The sequence below is a fragment of the Schistocerca americana genome, chromosome 4, assembly GCF_021461395.2.
Source record: "Schistocerca americana isolate TAMUIC-IGC-003095 chromosome 4, iqSchAmer2.1, whole genome shotgun sequence".
In the NCBI taxonomy this organism is placed as follows: Eukaryota; Metazoa; Arthropoda; class Insecta; order Orthoptera; family Acrididae; genus Schistocerca; species Schistocerca americana.
Window position 1 is genome coordinate 65,880,231 of NC_060122.1, and position 19,919 is coordinate 65,900,149.

A 19,919-nucleotide genomic window follows, 5' to 3' on the forward strand; every position below is an offset into this window, starting at 1 on the left:
ATGGAAGGTTGTTTTGACTTTCTATGTGCTGAATCAGTCCTTCTGATGATCATTTTTTTTTAAATTTTTTCATATTTTTCCTGCACTCATTTCACTTTGGCATCCCTGCACTTCCCTTTTGTTTCATTTCTAAATGATTTATGTTTCTGTCTCTATCTGAACATTTTTGTACTTCCTTCTTTTGTTGACCAGTTGAAGTATTTCTCCTGTTACCCAATGTTTCTTCACTGTTACCTTTCTTGTACATATATGTGTTTGCTCAACATCAATGATTGCTCTTTTTGGAGATGTCCACTCCTCTTGAACTGAACTGCCTTCCATGGATTTCCTTATCCCAGTATCCAAATCTTTAGCAAACTTCAAATGCATCTCATCATTCCTAACAATTTTAGTGTCCCACTTAGATTCACACTGGTTTTTCTGGACAATTATTCATCATTACTGAATTGTTACATGAATCAATATTCACTCCTATGCATGACTTACACTCAGATATCTGATTTCATTATCTCTGTTTGACCATGATGTAATTCAGCTGGAGCCTTCTGGTGGTCTGAGCCTTTTCCAAGTACACACCATATTCTCTTGTGATTCTTGAACATAGTATTTCGTATTAATAGCGGAAACTGATTGTAGAACTCAGTTAGTCTTTCTTCTCTCTCATTCTACTACCAAGCCCTTATTCTCCGGTAACTCTTTTGTCTGCTGCTTCCCCTACAACTGCTTTCCAATCCCCCTTGACTGTTAGATTTTCATCTCCCCTTACATATTAATTACTCTTTCAATATCCTCATATACTTTGTCTCTCTCTCCATCTTCTGATTGCAACGTCGGCATGTGATTATAAACTATTGTTGTTGGTGAAACTTCCCGACAGACTGAGACTCACACTCAGGACCTTTGCCACCACGTAACTGAACAGTTCACAATAACTCACTCTCTGCCCTACCTTCCTGTTTGTAACACAGGGTAGCATTGATTCTGCAGCATATGATTTATTAATCAATTTCAGGTAATTTTGGTCTGCTGAATATGAAAATAATAATATTTTTGAGATAAAAGCAGTCCATTTATACTGGAAATTAAATTGTAAAAAAAGAGAATATTTTTTTAAATGTTTATTTAAAAGTTATCAAATGATTTCAACCCAACAAAATGGTATAAATGATAAAAAGAATAATAAAATTAATCATAAAAACAAAAACAGCTAAGTAAGGTTTAAGAAAAAAGTCTTGTATGCAATTTTCGTCTGTGTGTCTGCAAGTTCCAGCAGTAGTCTGCCATCATATGGCGATTCCAATGGCCTTGATATCTTTCCTCCATAATTTTGATGTTCTGGTGGAATTGTTCCCCTTATTCTTCGCTGTATCGCCCGAGTTGTCAGGAAATTTATCTAAATGACTGTGCAAAAAATGCAATTTGACACTCATATTACCTCCAAGTTTTTGGAAATTCTGGAGCATTTTGTCTACTACTTTGGATTATTCTTCAGATTTGCAATTTCCCAAAAAATTTTTGATGATCTACACCAGTTCAACTTGAGTCATGTGGTTTGTGAAATCATTGTTTTTTGTAAGAGTACGAATTTGTGACTCATAAAAAATTCCTATTTTTAACATTTCTATACTGAGATGAGGTAATGATTGACAAGCATATTTGAAGCAATTGCCATTACTATCTAAAACTATAGCAAACTTTTTTATAAACCCAAGATCAATATGTAATCAGAATCTTATCAATATGTAATGGTGGAAGAATGATTTTCCCCCCACTGACAAATGGTTCATGAACGGCGTTATCTTTTCCTATAGTCAGGTTCATTCTTGGTGGCCACTCCTTTCTGTTCCAATGTTCATTTTTAGCATGACTGTCCCACATACAAAGAAAATGGCTATTTAGTATATTCACTTTGCTGACCAAATAAAAAATTTACCATTTTTAAATCTACACGCACTGACCACTGATGGTGTTAAAATGATGTTTTCTCTAAAACAAGTTTAATATTTTTATGTTCTTCCTTGAGGGTACTTTAATGAGCTATTGGAATGAAAGCAAGTTTATTTCCATTATGCAGTAACACACATTTAAAACTGTTTTTTGAGCTATCTAGGAAAAGTCATCAGTTTTGCGGTTGGTATGTTCGAAGAGTCATTAAATTTAAAAGTCCAAAAATATCACTACAATATATGATATAATTCATATCATTAAAATATGGAAGAATGTTGCACTCTCTCAATTCAGTAGGATGTTATTGATACCCCAGGCTGAAGGCAATAGTTTTTCTTTTAGTCGTGGCTGTACGAGGTAGCCTTGTGCTCTGAGGCGCCTTGCCACAGTTTGCGCGGCTCCCACGTCGGAGGTTCAAGGCCCCCTCGGGCATGTGTGTGTGTGTGTGTGTTGTCCTTCGTGTAAGTTAGTTTGAGTTAGATTAAATAGTGTGTAAGTCTAGGGACCGATGACCTCAGCAGTTTGGTCCCATAGGAACCTCCAGATTTCCGATTTTTAGTCTTGATGCAAGAATCTCAGGTGATTTCTCTGATAAATTTAAATCTCAAATCAAGTTGTTTAGCTCACCCTGAGAAAAGCTTTGCAATGCAGGCCTACATTCTCCAAATTCACTTTAACTGTTGCATTTACTTTGTCAAACATTTCAACATCATTCACAGTAGTAGTCTGATAAGGAAGTAAATACTGGTATTGGCAAATCTTTACTATACAGGAGTGGTGGCTTAGCAGATTGCACATTTCAGTAAGCCCTAGACTGATTTTTGTATTGATTCATACATTTTACATTCAGCACAAAAGTAGCAATCATAGAGATGGTTTCTTGGCTCTATCCATGTCATTGGTATTCCAAACAGAAGTCCTTTTCGTGCTCCTTGACTCCAATATTGGAAGTGAATCCATGCAAGTTTTACAAACTTTGTGCGGAGCCTAACATTTCTCTTGTTGTCCAAGTTGTTTTACAGTATGCCCAATAGCTTTGTTTTAAAAAATCTTGTATATCCTGTTGTTGCTTTTCTTGATAATATTTACCACATACATAGCAACAATGTTCGGTGTTATTAACACAAGACTTCTGTCAAGAATTCATACTTTGTGTAACAGAAATGCCCAAACAGGACAGTTGCATGAAGTACCTGACACTGTATGACGAGGGTGCTGAAGACCTTGCTGTCGTGCGCCCAAAAACCCCTCTACTACTACTGTATGACGAGCCAGCCGGTGTGGCCGTGCGGTTCTAGGTGCTTCAGTTTGGAACTGCGTGACTGCTACGGTCGCATGTTTGAATCCTGCCTTGGGCATCGATGTGTGTGATGTCCTTAGGTTGGTTAGGCTTAAGTAGTTCTAAGTCCTAGGGGACTGATGACCTCAGAAGTTAAGTCCCATAGTGCTCAGAGCCATTTGAACCATTTGAACTGTATGACGTTTGTAGAAAACTTATAACGAATGAGTAACGTAAGAGGCCTACCTGCACAAAGTAATAACAACTGAATGGCGAATAGCAAAAGCGCACCTGTGAAATGACTGATAGCCATGGCGCTCTCTTTGAGAAGTAAAGATAGTTAACGTAGTTTGTCAAATACACATGAGATGCCATCTGTTCGATTCCTGTCATAGTTACTAAGACAAAGGCACTAGGCCATATTGAGTACAGTTACTTTACTTAAAAAATAGGTATATAAAAAAATAAAAACATGTCAGTGTGGGTAGAGTAGTAAAAAAGATCTATTTTTTTATGGAAAGGTTATCATGTGAGAACCAGAGTCTATTCGAACAAAATAATTTATAGGCTAAGTACTTCATTATCATATGTATTTAAACAGACTCCATAAATTTACGCTTCAGAAAAAAAATCATTTTTGTTCCCTGTGTAATGAATCCTGCTCCTGATATACCATTATCTGCTGCTGTTGATGTTTTACCCATATTCTTCTGACCAGAGATCCTTCGATTTCACTTCACTGACTCGTACTGTATCTAGAATGAACCCTTACATTTCCCTTTTCAGATTTTATTACTTCCCTATCACATTCAGACTTCGGGCGTTCCACAATCTGACTTGGATGTTGTTGGTTATACCACCTTTGTTTCATGGTCTCCTCCTCCCCCCCCCCATCCCCTCCCCCCTATCCCCACCCCCCTATCCCCTCCCCCTCCCCCCTCCTCACCCTCCCTGCCCCCACTCCCTCAGCACTCCTCTCCTAGAGATCCATATTGAGGCTTAATGGAACAGAGAGATCGTGCTGATACTTTTCAATTACAGGGCACATGTCCTGTAGATACATCTTGTGTGTCTTTAATGCAGTGGTTTTCATTACTTCTGCATCCTCATTTTGTTGATTGTTGCTGATTCTTCCATCTTATTACACCAGATAATATCCACTGATCTATAATAGAAAACTGAGTAAAATCATTACTTGCTACTTATTGGCTGGCTACTACTAGCTATCCCAATCCTGAAGACACCAACTACCAATATACTTCTCAACTACACACACTTATATCTAAGTGATCAGTACACCAGTTTTGAATTTAAGAAATTCATTCGATTAAGAAAATGTAGCAGTTCACAATACACACAAATGAACCAAAGGTTCAATAACAAGATCCCTACTGAATCCACATTAAAACAACAGAATAGATGCATAGTTGTAACAAGATTTTAAATTACATTTAACTTTTGAACAATCACACTCATTGTGCATAATGATATGAACTGGCTTGGTTCATCATGCAGTATTCTCTCCCTGTTGCACGTGCTCCACTTACTTCAGGGGCAACACTACCCCAACCATCAGGGATTTCAGTCCCTGCTTATGTGCCGGAGAAGTGTAAGTCTTCTTTGGCTCCTCTCTCTAGGAAGGGGTTCCTTGGGTCACTCCCTTCCCAGATTTCTGCTGGTGGGAAAGATGACACCCACCAGTGGCTGAAGAGCCTAAAAGCAGCTGGTCATAGGGCTTCATGCTCATCCTCTGTTCCAGAGGGTGAATCAGTGAAGTCCTCCCAGCCAGGGAAACCCGAGGAGCAGGGAGAAAAATCCAAAAAGAAGATCCCCAAGACCAAGGGAATTGCAGTGGCACCCACACCACCACTGCCTACAAGCTCTGCGTCCTCATCTGTGGATGAGGTGGAGGTTCTGGCGTCCATTGAGGACCCTCAGGTACAATGGATATAAACTGCTCAGGCACTAAGTCAGTGGCAGCCGGTGACCCTGAGGTGTAAACTGCCTCATTGAATGTTCCATGCCTTCCCAGTCTCACGATGGTGTCATCCTCCAGTGGAATTGCGGTGGTTTTTCCACCGCCTGGCTGAGCTAAGGAAACTGTTAAGCTTTCTGCATTGCTCTCCAGGAAACCTGGTTCCCGGCAATGCGGACCCCTGCCCTTCGCAGCTATAAGGGATATTACGAGAACCATAGTGACTATAATTGAGTGTCAGGCAGACTTTGTGTTTATGTCCTAAACTCAGTCTTAGTGAAACTGTGCCCCTTCAAACTCCTCTGTGGCTGCCAGAATAAGGACGACACAGGAAATAACTGTCTGCAATGTATATCTTCCTCCAGATGGTTCAGTACCCCTGAATGTATTAGCTGCACGATTGATCAACTCCCTAAACCTTTCCTACTTTTGGGAGATTTTAACGCCCATATCGCCTTGTGGGGTGGCACCTTGCTTACTGGCCAAGGCAGAGATGTCGAAACTTTATTTTCTCAGTTCAACCTCTGCCTCTTAAATACTGGGACTGCCACACATTTCATTGTGGTTTAGGGTAGTTACTCATCCATTGATTTATCACTTTGCAGCCCAGGACTTCTCTCATCTATCCACTGGATAGCACATGATGACCTGTGGGGTAGTGACCCCTTCCCCATCTTCCTGTCACAGCCCCAGCATCAGGCCCACGGATGGGCTTTAAAAAAGGCGGACTGGGAAACTTTCACCTCTGCCGTCACTGTTGAATCTCCCCCACACGAGAACATTGATGTGATGGTTGAGCAGGTGATGACAACAATCCTTTCTGTGGCAGAAAACATGATCTCTCGCTCGTTAGGGTGCCCCCGGCGATAAGTAGTTCTTTGGTGGTTGCCAGAAGTCGCTGAAGCAATTAAGAAGTATTGGCAAGCTCTACTGCGGCATAAGCAGCACACTTCCCTGGAGCACCTCATAGCCTTTAAACATGCTCTGTGCCCACATTTGCCAACTTATCAAACGACAGAAGCAGGAGTGCTGGGAGAGATACGTCTCGACCATTGTGTGCCATACATCACCTTCCCAAGTGTGGGCAAGGATCAAATGTGTTTTCAGGTACCAGACCCCAACAAATGTTCCCAGTGTTAACATAAATGCTGTGTTATCTACCGATGCAATCACGATTGCCAAGCACTTTGCCGAGCACTTTGCTCAAGCCTCTGCGTCGGAGAATTACCCCCCAGCCTTTCGCACTCTCAGCGCTGGAAGAGAAAGCCTTGTCATTCACTACAAGCCACAGCGAATCCTATAATGCCTCATTTACAGAATCAGAGCTCCACAGTGCCCTTGCACATTGCCCCAACACTGCTCCAGGGCCAGATCAGATCCACAGTCAGATGATTAAACATCTCTCATCGGTCTGCAAGTGACATCTCCTCATCATCTTTAACCGGATCTGGTGCGATGGTGTCTTTCCTTCGCAACGGCAGTAAAAACCCACTTGATGTGGATAGCTATTGGCCCATCAGCCTCACCAATGTTCTTTGTAAGCTGCTGGAATGTATGGTGTGTCGATGGTTGGGTTGGGTCCTGGAGTCATGTGATGTGGCCTACTGGCTCCATGTCAGGGCAACTTCTGCCAGGGTCGCTCTACCACTGATAGTCTTGTGTCCCTCAAGTCTGCCATCCAAGCAGCCTTTTCCAGACACCAACACCTGGTTTCCGTCTTTTTTGATTTACAAAAAGCGTATGACACAACCTGGTGACGTCATATCCTTGCCACATTGTATGAGTGCTGTCTCTGGGGCCCACTCCCGATTTTTATCCAAAGCTTTCAGTCCATCCGTACTTTCTGTGTCCCAAGTTAGTGCCTTCCGTAGTTCTGCCCATATCCAGGACAGTGGGGTCCCGCAGGGCTCTGTATTGAGTGTATCTCTATTTTTAGTGGCAATTAATGGTCTAGCAGCAGCTGTAGGGCCATCCTTCTCTATATGCTGACGACTTTTGCATTTCTTACTGTACCACCAGTACTGGTGTTGCTGAGCAGCATCTACAGGGAGCCAGCCACAAGGCACATTCATGGGCTCTAGCCCTCGGTTTCCGGTTTTTGGCTGCAGAGTCGTGTGTTATGCACTTCTGTCGTTGTCGTACTGTTCATCCGGAACCAGAACATTACCTTAATGTTTATCCACTCACTGTAGAGGAGACGTATCAATTCTTAGGACTGGTTTTTTACACCCGATTGATTTGGCTTCCTCACCTTCATCAGCTTAAGCGGAAGTGCTGGCAGCACCTGAATGCCCTCCGCTGCCTGCGAAACACCAATTGGACTGCAGATCGCTCTATGCTGCTGCAGCTCTACAAAGCCTTTGTTCAATCCTGCCTTGACTATGGGAGTCTGGTTTATGGTTCGGCGGCACCCTCAGCATAGCGTTTACTCGAACCAGTGCACCACTGTGGCGTTTGCCTAGTGACAGGAGCTTCTAGGACGAGTCCAGTGACCAGTGTCCTGGTGGAGGCCAGAGTCCCTACTTTGCAATTTAGGCGTGCACAACTGCTTGCCTTTACATTGCACACATTCGTAGTTCTCCTGTGCATCCAAATTACTGTCTCCTTTTCCCACCCATGGCGGTTCATCTCCCGCATTGGTGGCCCAGGTCAGGGCTTCCAGTTGCAGTTCGTGTCCAATCCCTTCTTTCCGAACTGGAGTCCTTGCCTTTACCACCTATACTTGAGGTCCATTCACGTACATCTCCATGGTGTACACCTAGGCTGCGGCTTTGCCTGGACCTTTCACATGGCTGTAAGGTCTCAGTTAACCCCGCGGCTTTGTGCTGCCACTTCCTCTCGATTCTTGACATGTACCAAGACCATGAAGTGGTTTACACCAACGGATCGATGGCTGATGATCACGTTGGCTTCGCGTATGTTCGTGGGGGGAGATACTGAACAACATTCCTTGCCCAATGGCTGCAGTGTTTTCACTGCTGAGCTGGTGGCAATATCTTGTGCTCTTGAGCACAGCCATTCATGCCCTGGGGAGTCATTTCTTCTGTGGTAGTGACTCCTCGAGCAGCCTACAAGCTATTGACGAGTGCTACCCTCGTCACCCTATGGTAGCAACCATCCAGGAGTCCATCTATGCCCTGGAACGGTCCAGTCGTTCAGTGGTGTTTGTCTGGACCCCAGGACACGTCGGAATCCCAGGCAATGAATTTGATGACATGCTGACCAAATAGGCTACAGGGAAACTGCTTATGGAGATTGGCCTCTCTGCAACTGACCTGCGTTCAGTACTACGCTGCAAGGTTTTGCGGCTTTCGGAGACGGAATGACCTCAGTACGCACAACAAACTGCGTGCCATTAAGGAGACTATGAATGTGTGGAAGACCTCCATGCCTCTGTGGTTCTCTGTCGGCTCCACATTGGCCACATTTGGGTGACACACAGGTACCTCCTGCACCATGATGACCCACCTCAGTGTTGGTGTGGCGCCTGGCTGACAGTGGCCCATATCTTGGTGAGCTGTCCTCCTGTGGCTGCCCTGTAATGGACTCTTCAGTTACCGGACTCATTGCCATTAATTTTAACTGACAACACCTCATCGGCTAATTTAGTTTTATGTTTTATACATGACGGTGGGTTTTATCATTCTGTTTAAGTTTTCACACATGTCCTTTGTCCTTGTGTGTTCTCCACTCTAATGCTTTTAGGCTGGATGTTGTAATGTGTCGCAGAGTGGCTGGCTTTTCCTTCTTATCCTCGTGGTCGGCCAACCATGATCATCTGCTCTTTTGTTTTTATCCCTTCTACCTGTTTCTTGCTTTTCTCTGTGGTTTTCTTTTCCTGTTTTGTCCATATTAGTGTTGGTCGTCCTTCTGTCATTCTTCTGGTTCTTCCATTCTCCTGTTATTGTGCTGTATATCTCCTTTCTTTTCTTCTTTCCCTTGTGTAATTATTGTACTGGGAACAAGGGACCAGGACCAATGACCTCACAGTTTGGTCCTTATCCCCCCCCACCCCTCCCCCGCTCCACCCCATCCCCCTCTCCTTTAAACCAACCAACCACTGAGCAATTCCCCACATGCAATAGTCATAACAAGCTGTAATTCAACACTCAAAACTTCCAGACAAAGTGAGCCACAGCTGATTTCACGTGATACACCTTTACATGTAACACTCTGTCTCACCTCGAACAGGATTAGCTCAAAATTATTCTGATTGTGCTCCTGCAATCTGTTGGAGCTCTTCCTCACCTCCCTGCAGTGTGCGACCAGAGAAAATAGGATGTGCTCCAACAGGCTGTTGTCCACACACAATCACCACTTCTGCTTACCATGTCCATATAATGTCAAAGCATATGCCAACTCGGAGACATCCTTTGACTGGGCTTCCCGCATAATTGCTTTCCGTGATGTCTTTCCGTGGTTATTGACCGTCCATCTCTAATCACATGCCTAGTCTCCAGTCTCGACCACTGCCAGAGCCCTCTGCGCCAATCAGACTGTTGTCAGCATGCCACTGGCCCCAGCCACAGACTCCAGCATTTGCTTCTGGGAGATGCAACTTCTCTACTTGAGCCCAGCTGTCCGTCCACTGTCCTCCACACCTCTTCCCAACACAGCCACATCAGCACTCCCATCAGTCACACATCTTGCAACAGCCACACTCTGGTGGCACCAGCAGCACATAGTCAAGAAAGGAACCGTGCTGTTGGACTTGGCACACAAGTTTATGGAATTCGCAAATCCATTCACTCCAGACAGCCTCAGACCTCTCAAGCTTCTTTTATCAGTTAACTGCATCTGTCAACAGGACTACTAAATACGTTCAACTTTAATTTCCTGTATTCCTGTCCACTGTCTCTTTCATCAGATGCTCACTTAACCAACTCTATCCCCCTAGTGACCTAAAGCACTTGTAGGGTTTTACCTCATTTTCTTTTGCCAATACTATATCACCTTCTTTTAAGCTCTCACTATGTATAAAATATGTAGAATTCATGGACGATCCTAGCTCTGATGCAGTGAGAATTTTGGATTTCAGTGGCACAAATACTAATTTCTAGTCGTGGTATTAACAAGTAAATCAACCACATGTTACCATTCGAGCCTTAGCTATCAGCTGAGTGGAGTGGAGTGGAGTGTGGGGGGAGTGGAGTGTGGGGGGAGTGTTGGGAGAGTGTGGAGTGGGAGTGGACCCCCCTTCCCCCTCCCTCCTTAACTTTTCGTGACAATGTTACTGGACTACACCCGGTGCAGCAACCTCATGGTGCAGTGGATCACTCAGAGAGCACCCGCAGTTGCATGTGTGAACACAACACTGTTCATAAATGAAAGGGTGCAGACCACCTTTGTTGATGCGTTCAGTAAGCTGCTACTGGTAGAGTCTTATCAGTAAAGGAGGGAGATGGTGTGGTTTCAACCTGAAGACGGTATGTTTTGACAACAATTGCAGCAACCCACTGAGCTGCAGCAGTCTGCTAGCCAGTCCACTGCACATTTTATGTGTGCTTGATATCACTGTTCCCTTGCACACAAACTTTGGAAAACCATTATTGCACAATATAAACACAGTATAAAAGAGAAAACAAGCATGTTCACTGACACTTAAGAATAGTCCGTTCACAGCATGTTATTTTCATAGCCTAAACTGGCACAGTATGGCTCAGTCCAGTCACTTCCTACATTCTTCCATTCGCAAAATTACATTGTTTTTTAAATTGGACTTGCCATGGCACTGCCACCACTGCCTAATCTGATACACTTTATCATCATACTTCACAAGTATCCCTCATGCACAAAGAGACAACAAATGACCACCACAAATCACATCACAATATTTTTTTCATTCCACTGCCAAATTAAAGCTGATGCGTGATGTTGCCATTTTTCTTCATTCACCCATTGCTTTGAATATCTTCATGAGTCTTCTTTTCTTTCTTTTAGTACTTTTGAGTATTCCAAGTTTCTGTACCACTCTTTGATGTCCGTGTGTTGGTTTATTCTGTCTCTTATTTCATTGTCATCTGTTCCTTGAGGTGGCATTCAAAAAAATTTTTTTTTAGTCATCATTATTCATATTTCCTCTGCTGTATTGTTCCGATCTGAGTGTATTTGAAACCAGTGGATTTTGCAGTGTCACCCATACTCCTGTCTTCTTGCTATCTTCCTTTGGTTTTTGGGGATGGACCACACCCATTTTCATCTCTTCTATTTTCGTTGTGGCAGCTTTCAATTCCCTCCTTTTGATACAAAACATGTATTTTAAACATTTATGTACCTCATATAAATCCATCTTTCCTTCTTTTGCCTTTTCATACTACTTTTTTGTAGTGCAGAGATTTGATTTCAAACCATGATATCTCTTCTTTAATTGAGAAACATTTGCTGTATCTGATTCTGGAGGGACAAGGTTCAGTTTGAATGCCTATATTTGTGTGCAAATCTCTGATAATGTTATGATGTGTGCCTTGTCCTCATTAATATTTGGTCTCTCTTCTTTAATTACAGCCTCTGCACTGCAAATGCTGTTATTGAAGTGGTATTCACAGATACACTTTTTTCTTGAGGCACCCATTTGTTTTCAGCATATACATCCTCCACTGCTTCAAATAATGTCGCAGTATTACTCAGTGGCTCGGCATTAGAGATGTTTGATACCTTTAAAACTGTATCTTTTAATACTCCTGGATCATCTTCATTGGTATTTTCTTCCTCCTGTAAAATCGGTCATAATCTCTCCATTAACCATAACATCATCTTTAACTGACTGGACTCTGATACTACCACCAACTGTATGTTCATCTATGTTAGCTACTGTAGTGTCACTTTCTTTAATTATTATCCACAGGCTTCTTTGTGGTATTATCCATATCATCGATTACTTGTTGAAGTTTACTTCTATGATTGTATCTCAGTTTTGCATCATGTCTTCCCAACTTTATGAATCTAATGGCACAATGTGGCCCAGGGTGGGGCTGAGTTGAAACTAATCTGTTTTCCTGGTTTCTGTTCCTCTCTCTTGTTTTTGATCCAGGGTCTACACATTTCTTCTGCTCTCAGCATGAAGTAGTCTCTCTTGTCACAACTAATGTCTCTGCACAGATGGCCCCATTGTTGTGGTTCTCTTCATATCTAGCTTCGTACACCAGTGGCTGTGGTTGAAAGCCTGCTCCCATGATATCATTATTATAGCCCCATTGCCCTTGGAAGTTTCCTCTTGCGTAGCCACTATACCACACTTAGTGCTGCCTATTGTTGCCAGGTCGTTCACCTCTGTATTATGGTTTCAGTAATTCAGGTTCTTGTTATTTCTATTGCAATTATGACCTCCCTGTGTGCTCTTTCTTCTATGCATTTTAAAATCATCTTTGCTCACTTTCTTCTTTTTGATCATCAGACCTTATCATACATATATCTCCAATCTGTGCTCCCACTGACGTCCAAATATCTATTTAACACCAGTGACTTCTCAAGTATGCCTGCTAGTGATACACTTATCTGTCTGTTACATCCTTGCAACCTCAGTTCATCTTTGATCATTTCTTATAATTCCCGAGAAAAATATTTACCTGCAAAGGCTTTTCGAAACTCATTTTACATTATTCTGTCTAAATACAGGAAATGTGCTCAGCCTTGTGCTCCTTTCCCCATCTGCAGCAACAGATCTGTTAACACGTTGCAAGACAGACCAGGCCTATCATTGCAACCTGACAGTAAAGCAGTAAGACAGGGTTCTTACAGAACAGGTCAAGTGGTTTCTCCTCTGGTAGGCCATGGAAATGTCAGGAATGTGGCTGGAAACAGTATATCGGCACAACAAATGAACTACTATCCTCTGTAAATAATGGTCACTTTTTAAGAGATATTCGCAGCCTGGCAGCAGACTCTGACAACGGAGCTACACGAGACACTACCGCACTGTGGGTCAACAAGCAACCACCTTGAGCCTGATCAGCTGCCATTGACATACCATCTTCTAGCACCAAGTCGTGGGATTTAGTGCCTCTCCAATGATGGGCCACTTCCAAGCTCACTCCAACAATAGCTCGACTCCTGCTCAAGGGGCAGCAGGTATTGACGAGGGCAATACAGCTCTCTCGCTTGTACACTGATACAAGAGCCATGATGCCTCACACTGCCACTCCAGAGGTGAGATTTCACACTGGAAGACTGGCTTCCGCTGCAAGTGTTGTAGTCATCTTCAGCGCCACTGGCACCAACCACATGCAGTGTGGCATGTATAACTGAGTTGCATGCTGCTAGCTGGACGCAGATGTCAACATTACAGTTGCATACATTAGGACCCACTTGCTGGTCGTCAACTGTCACAAGGCTGCATCATGAGCCTATGGTGCCATGCCCTCAGAGGGGGCATGGGGGGTGAGGGTGGGGGTGGGGGAGGGAGGCATCATGGTGTACCAGTATGTGCATAATGTGAATGGTGTGTCAGTGTTGTTTTACTAAGCTACCACTGGTAGCATACTGGAGCAGGCAAGTGTGTGGATACCAACATGAGTGATTTAAGTGCAGTAGTATCTACCCTATTGTGTGATAATGGGTGTTGTTTTTAGACTGTGGCGCCTGAGTCAGATGCACATGGAAGTGCATTTGCCACACATTTTTGCATCATGCATAGAGACAGTGCAGACAGTGATGTTATTGTAGGTACTACACCAAAATGTACAGGAAACTATTGAGTTGATAGTAGTGCTGCAGATGTTTTGGAAGAAGTGGTACAGACTCATATATTTCATCATAAGTGGGGTGAATGTAGGAAAAGGAAGGGGAGAAGTGTTCATAAAGTGAGTGATCAAGTCCACAGGGCTGAATCTTTGTAGGAGTGTATGCCTTGGGTTGAGAATGTAACAATGGGGCCAGCACTATGTCACAGCATTGCAGAGCAACCTGCTGATGCTCTCTGCAAGCTGGTCAGAACATGGACGCAGTCTGAGGTCCATGATGGGCGTAATAGATGTTAATGGTACAAGATAAACCTGAGAGTAAACTTAATGCCCGAACGTCATGCCAGAATTGACATTCAGTGACTCATGATGAAATTTAGATGGAAAAATTTACAGCTAGGGAAAATTGTCATCAGTGGAGTATTTTTGCAACGTTTTTCCACATTAAGCAATGAATCGATTACACTGTGTACAAAACCCTAAGGCTTAATTTGTATGATATGGCGCCACAATATATCAGTTAGTTGCTTTGGGAGAGCAGGAGCACCAAAAACTGAGCATTGCATGAGAAATTCAGTTTCTGGTTAGCATTACAGGTAAGAGGGATTACTTGTCAGTGTATTGTGTGTGATAGTACCACATGTAATTCATGCGCAAGGATAGATCTGGGAATAAGTTGTCACAGAGACAAAGTTCTGAATGATATTAAAAAAGGATTAAGAAATTCATTGGAGAGACAAGTGAGATACCTAACATAAGAGTTTAATAGAGCCAGACCAAGTGATGTTGAAGAATGTTTGTTCTTGGTAATTTATTGAGAGAGAGAGAGAGAGAGAGAGAGAGAGAGAGAGAGAGAGGGGGGGGGGGGGGGGAAGAGAGAGAGAGAGAGAGAGAGAGAGAGAGAGAGAGAGAGAGAGAGAGAGGGAGAGAGAGTTTTTCAGTATCATTTTTAATTGTAAGTAAAAAATGAGAGGTAAAAGATAATTGTAGTATGTGTGACATTACAATGTGCTTAGTAGTAAGAAATGTATTTCCTAATGTTTAAGAAGTTGTAGGGGTATTGAACAGGCTATGAGGACCTTAAGAAGTGTGATGAGATATTAAGTAGTACATAGAGTTGTCTAGATGAGACGACTAGCAGGATGTGAATTTTAAAATTTTCCTGGCGAATTGATTGTTCAAACAAATTTCGGGCTTGCAGCCGGTCGTCGTTCAATACTTTGCACAATATTTCAACTGGGCACCTGCCAGTCATCTTGAGGTGAGCCGTTGCAATCTGCGACGGCTCACCTGAAGATGACTGGCAGGTGCCCAGTTGAAATATCGTCCGAAGTAATGAACGACGACCGGCTGCAAGCCCGAAATTTGTTTGAACAGACAAGCAGGATGTTAGTAGGTGTACACTGATTTGTGCTTTCTCACATGAACTAATGGACTGCTAATTAGTGTGACAAAGATGTAACCTTGTAGTTGTAAGTAAGAATCTGATGGGCTAAGAATTGTAGGGTACAATCGCAACCTCTGAAGATATGTGACAAAGATGTAACCTTCTAGTTGTAAGTAAGGATCTAACAGGCTAAGCATTGTAGGTTACAATCACAGCCTCTGAACATTGTGGTTCAAGCTACCTAGTACTTACAAAAAATTTTTTGTAGATATTGTACATTTTTGGCAATGGGTGTTGAAGTTTGTTGCAGACCAGTGCAGGGCAGACACTTGGGCACCAGGTCTTCCAAAGGAGTATTGGTAGTCTAGCACCACTACTATTTTTTGGCAATTTTGTCAAAGCATAGCAGTGCAGCATTGCAGTAGCCATTGGTAACAAGTGAGTGCAGGATGTCGGCATGCAAGTTACAGCAACAGGGTTAGACATGGCATCAAAAGTCTCCCAGTTGAGCAGTAAGACAGGGTTCCTACATAATGGTCCACGTGGTTTTCCCCTCCAGTGGTCCCCAACATGTTGTCAGGAACATGACTGGATTGGTACATTGGCACAACAAAGGAGCCTCTATCCTGTATAAATAACAGTACTTTTTATTGGAGATATACACAGCCTGGCAGACCAACTATGATGCTGGGGCTATGCCAGGGACTGCTATATCATGGGGCAGCAAGCAGCCCCCATGACCCTGGTCAGCTGCCACCACCACACTATCTCCTAGCACCAAGTCCTCTCTCTGAGACTTGGTACCTTCTGCTAGTGTACCACTTCCTGGCTCACTGCAGCACCAACTAGACTCTTACACAGGGGGCAGCAGGTCATGATCACTGTGGTACAGCCGCTCTTCTTCCTATTAATGATGCGGGAGCCACAGTGCTTCACATCACCATTTGTAGAGGCAGGTCTTCCCACTGGGAAGCTGGGATCCTCTGCAGGTGTTTCGGCATGTAGCGTGGCATGCCGAATTGGGTTGTATGCTCCTAGCTTGTCGAAGGCATCAGTATTCCAAGGTGCACACATCAGCACCCACCGGCTGGTCACCAGCCGCCACCGTGTTGCATGCACCCTCCACACCATGCACCCAGAAAGGTATACTGCATTGTAGCATCAGAATGTAGCTGCTTGGACTGTATGTTAACATTGCTTTACTAAGCTGTCAGTGGCCTGCGTCCTTGCCACAGCCCACTGTTGCCATCTGTCCTATGCAGAAGAAGCAGCCCACCACTACCAGGTAGACTTCAGTGTAGTCTCTCTTCTGGTCATCAGAAGCTTACAGCTTACACTTCTTCTAATCAATTTACTACTATGTTGTTCACTCCTGTGCTGATGTTCCCAGCTTCTTTCTGTGAAATTTCCTTTATGGAGATACTCAAATTATCTTTTTTTAGCAATTACCATGTCAGCAATTGTCTTTACTTGTGTCGTTAACTTCACCTTGACCTTGGTGATTTCCACCTCACTGTTTTCCCTAACTTTAGTTGCTCTTTGTGCTGTTGTATTTGCCGTGCTGTGTGCCGAGTTGGCTATAGTCTTTACTGCAACTCATTCATATTTTTCTATTCACTTATTCCACTTAGTGATGAACGAGCTATGCAGTTTCTTAAAGAATCAAAGTCTAATGTATAATGCAGTTTCAGACGTCTGATTGTTTTAAAAATGAGTTACTATGTTAAATATTCACCTTTAAGCATATAAATGAGAAAAAGTTTAATAAAAGTTTGAAATTATTCTTAAAATTGGTTGAAAGTTGCTAAGTGCTCTCATTATGAAGCACTGCATGTGCACTCCATTTGGAGCAAAGGTAGATTTTCAAGCAGCTCAATGTTCGGCTCCTGAACTGTTTGTTGTACAAGGATATAATTTTGCAAGTACATTCAGTGATATATGTAGATACTGTCGGTAAAGTGTGTTGCAAATAGAATTGGTGGTGAAGAAGCAGTAAAGTGAAACATCATGCATGATGTTGAAATATGACTGCGGGAACAATGAAAATGTAACAAGCAATAAATATTTTTACTTTCATCATCAGATACTGGATGAATGAAGCTTGTGTTATTTTCTCACCGTCAGTTACGCTGTCTCAAGACAAACACACATTTTCTAACTGTTCTACTTGTCTTATTGTGTTAAACTTTTAACTGAAGATTATACTTCTTAATGAGTAGATTGTGATAGCTTTTTAAATTTGCTCAATAGTTACATGAAATATTGAAAATCAAATTTTTGTTGCACCTATGCTACACCTGGTAACAGGTTTCAAGATAGTGTTTCAGCAATATAGATTCCACTTGCTGGGTCTTTACTTCTCTCATTTCAGCTGTGTTTTTCTCTGTCTTTTTGCCAAGGTGCCTAGTGTTTTCATCTATTTTTTCTCTATCTTTTTCTCCATTTCAGCTGGGTCGTCCTTCATTTTTTCTCTATCTCGGCTAAATTTTCCTTATCTCATCCATTTCTTTCATGCCTGACATACTTGTATCCATTAGGTGCTTAGTGTTTTCCTCCATCTTTTTCATTACTGTTGCTAAGAGTGTCTGTATATGTGACCTCCTTTGCCTTCCGGTACTTGTCTGTATGGGTTCTCATTGTAAGTCTTCTTGCCACTATCAGGAAAGTGGTGTATTACTGTTTTTCACTTCCCCATCTCATCCATTGTGTATCACACTTATTCCTGACATTTCTGCTTTTCCGGAATATGTATTTACCTTTCCATTTCTGCTCCCAGCTTGTATAACTTAAAATTCTGTTCACTACCTATCTCAGTACATTTCTTCATGACTTATACTTCTTCAGCCTTGTTACACTGATTTTCACTTCCTGACATTGTACATTAGTTTATTTACAACACACATGCAAAATACACTTGTATTTCTACTAAGCAGCACTACCGCATTGTGACCCACTGCATGCCACTCGTGAATGTGGTACATCCCCATTCTTGCCTTGCATAGTTTAACACATTTCCTTTCCTCAATGGTTTAGCCTGAAGATTGCATTATGACATGGTATACCACTTGTAATCCCTCCCATAGAAGTTCTAATTCAAATAACTGTGTTACTAAGGTTTTGACTATTGGATCTTCAAGGGAGACAACTTATGAATGACAATGACGACATAGCAGGTAAGTTCTGCCCTAACTATATATGAAATGTCTTTAATTATCTACCACAAAGGTTAATCATAAAAGATGATAAGGGACTTTTGCAATAAAAGATGATGTCAGTTTAATTAGCTTATTGTACTCCCAACAGTATATCTCGCTTGCACAAGTTGATGAAATCCATTTACTCTGGAAAGCTGCAGACTGCACTATCTTCCTATATCAATTAACCACACCCCTCAACACAACTATTGAATATTTACCATTTTAATTTTGCCTATTCCTGTCCCATAACTCTTTGATCTGATATTCACTCGACTGATTCAAACCCAGTACAGATTGCACACGTTACAGTGGTCCGTGACCGAAGATGCTAGGAGCTAAAGCTTGTGATGAGCTCGTAACACATTGACTCCTGAGACAAGCCAGTCTCCTCCTCCGACAGCAGCCAGCTTACAGCTTATAAAAGAAACAAACATGTAATGGGTTAATGCATCTTAGATGCGACACAGAAGTTGATGGCGCACAAAACTGTTACGTAATTAAGGTTGCTACAAGTGTCAACGTCCAGAGTGGCATGAAGTCAGGTGGCTTTCACCGATCAGGCAGAGGCAAAAATACAGTGTGCGGTCTTCACAGCACTGCACTTCTGCTCTCTACTCCCTAGCATTATCGACTTGACATGACAGTGGCATATTCGTCAGTAAAAGGCATGAAATGACAGAAAATTCTGGGAGCTGAGTCTCAGCAGCTAGTGCATTTTGCTAGGTAGCTCACTGGTAAGGGTATCAATAACAGTATCCATACAACACGTGCAAAGCATAACTGCTGACACTGACACTTATTATTATTATTATTATTATTATTATTATTATTATTAGTAGTAGTAGTAGTAGTAGTAGTAGTAAATTATAATTTACCCCACTAATCTTGCCTCTACTGTACTCTCTCCTCCTCACCCTGACAGCCATGCCATCTCTCTTCCACCACCCTTGTTGCCTCTCTTACCCCTTCACTGCCTCCTCCCCATGTCACTGCCTCCTCCCCATGTCACTGACCCCTCCCCATGTCACTGACCCCTCCCCACTCCCACCCCCCACCCCATGCTGTCACCCTGTCTCTGTTTCCTGCCTCTCCACTGTCATCCCTCCCACTCCACAGTCACCAGCCTGTCTCTCTGATCCCTTCCCCTCAACCACTACCCCATCTCTCTTGCCTCCAAGCACTCTGTCAGCCTGCCCATGTGGCTGCTCCATGTCTCTGTCCTCTGCCATCACTCCCTCTCTCAGGCACCACCCCCCATCCCACATCATCGCATCCAATTTGTCAACCACTCCTCCCATGCTCTGTGCCCTGTCTCACTTGCCCCCTCTCCTCCCCCCTCCCCCCGAACTTTCTTTCCCACTCCCACCCAATCCTACCCCACATCCTTTTTCTTGCTTGTCTTTCTCTCTGCCTCACTTTTTCATGTATTTTTGTTTTGTCCCAGCTGAAGACATAA

General features: G+C 42.9%; 1 protein-coding gene across 1 annotated transcript in view; it reads left to right on the forward strand.

Moving 5' to 3' along the window:
- Positions 1–19,919, forward strand: part of LOC124613261 — a 151,751-nt gene that overhangs the window by 62,104 nt on the left and 69,728 nt on the right. The window lies entirely within an intron of this gene.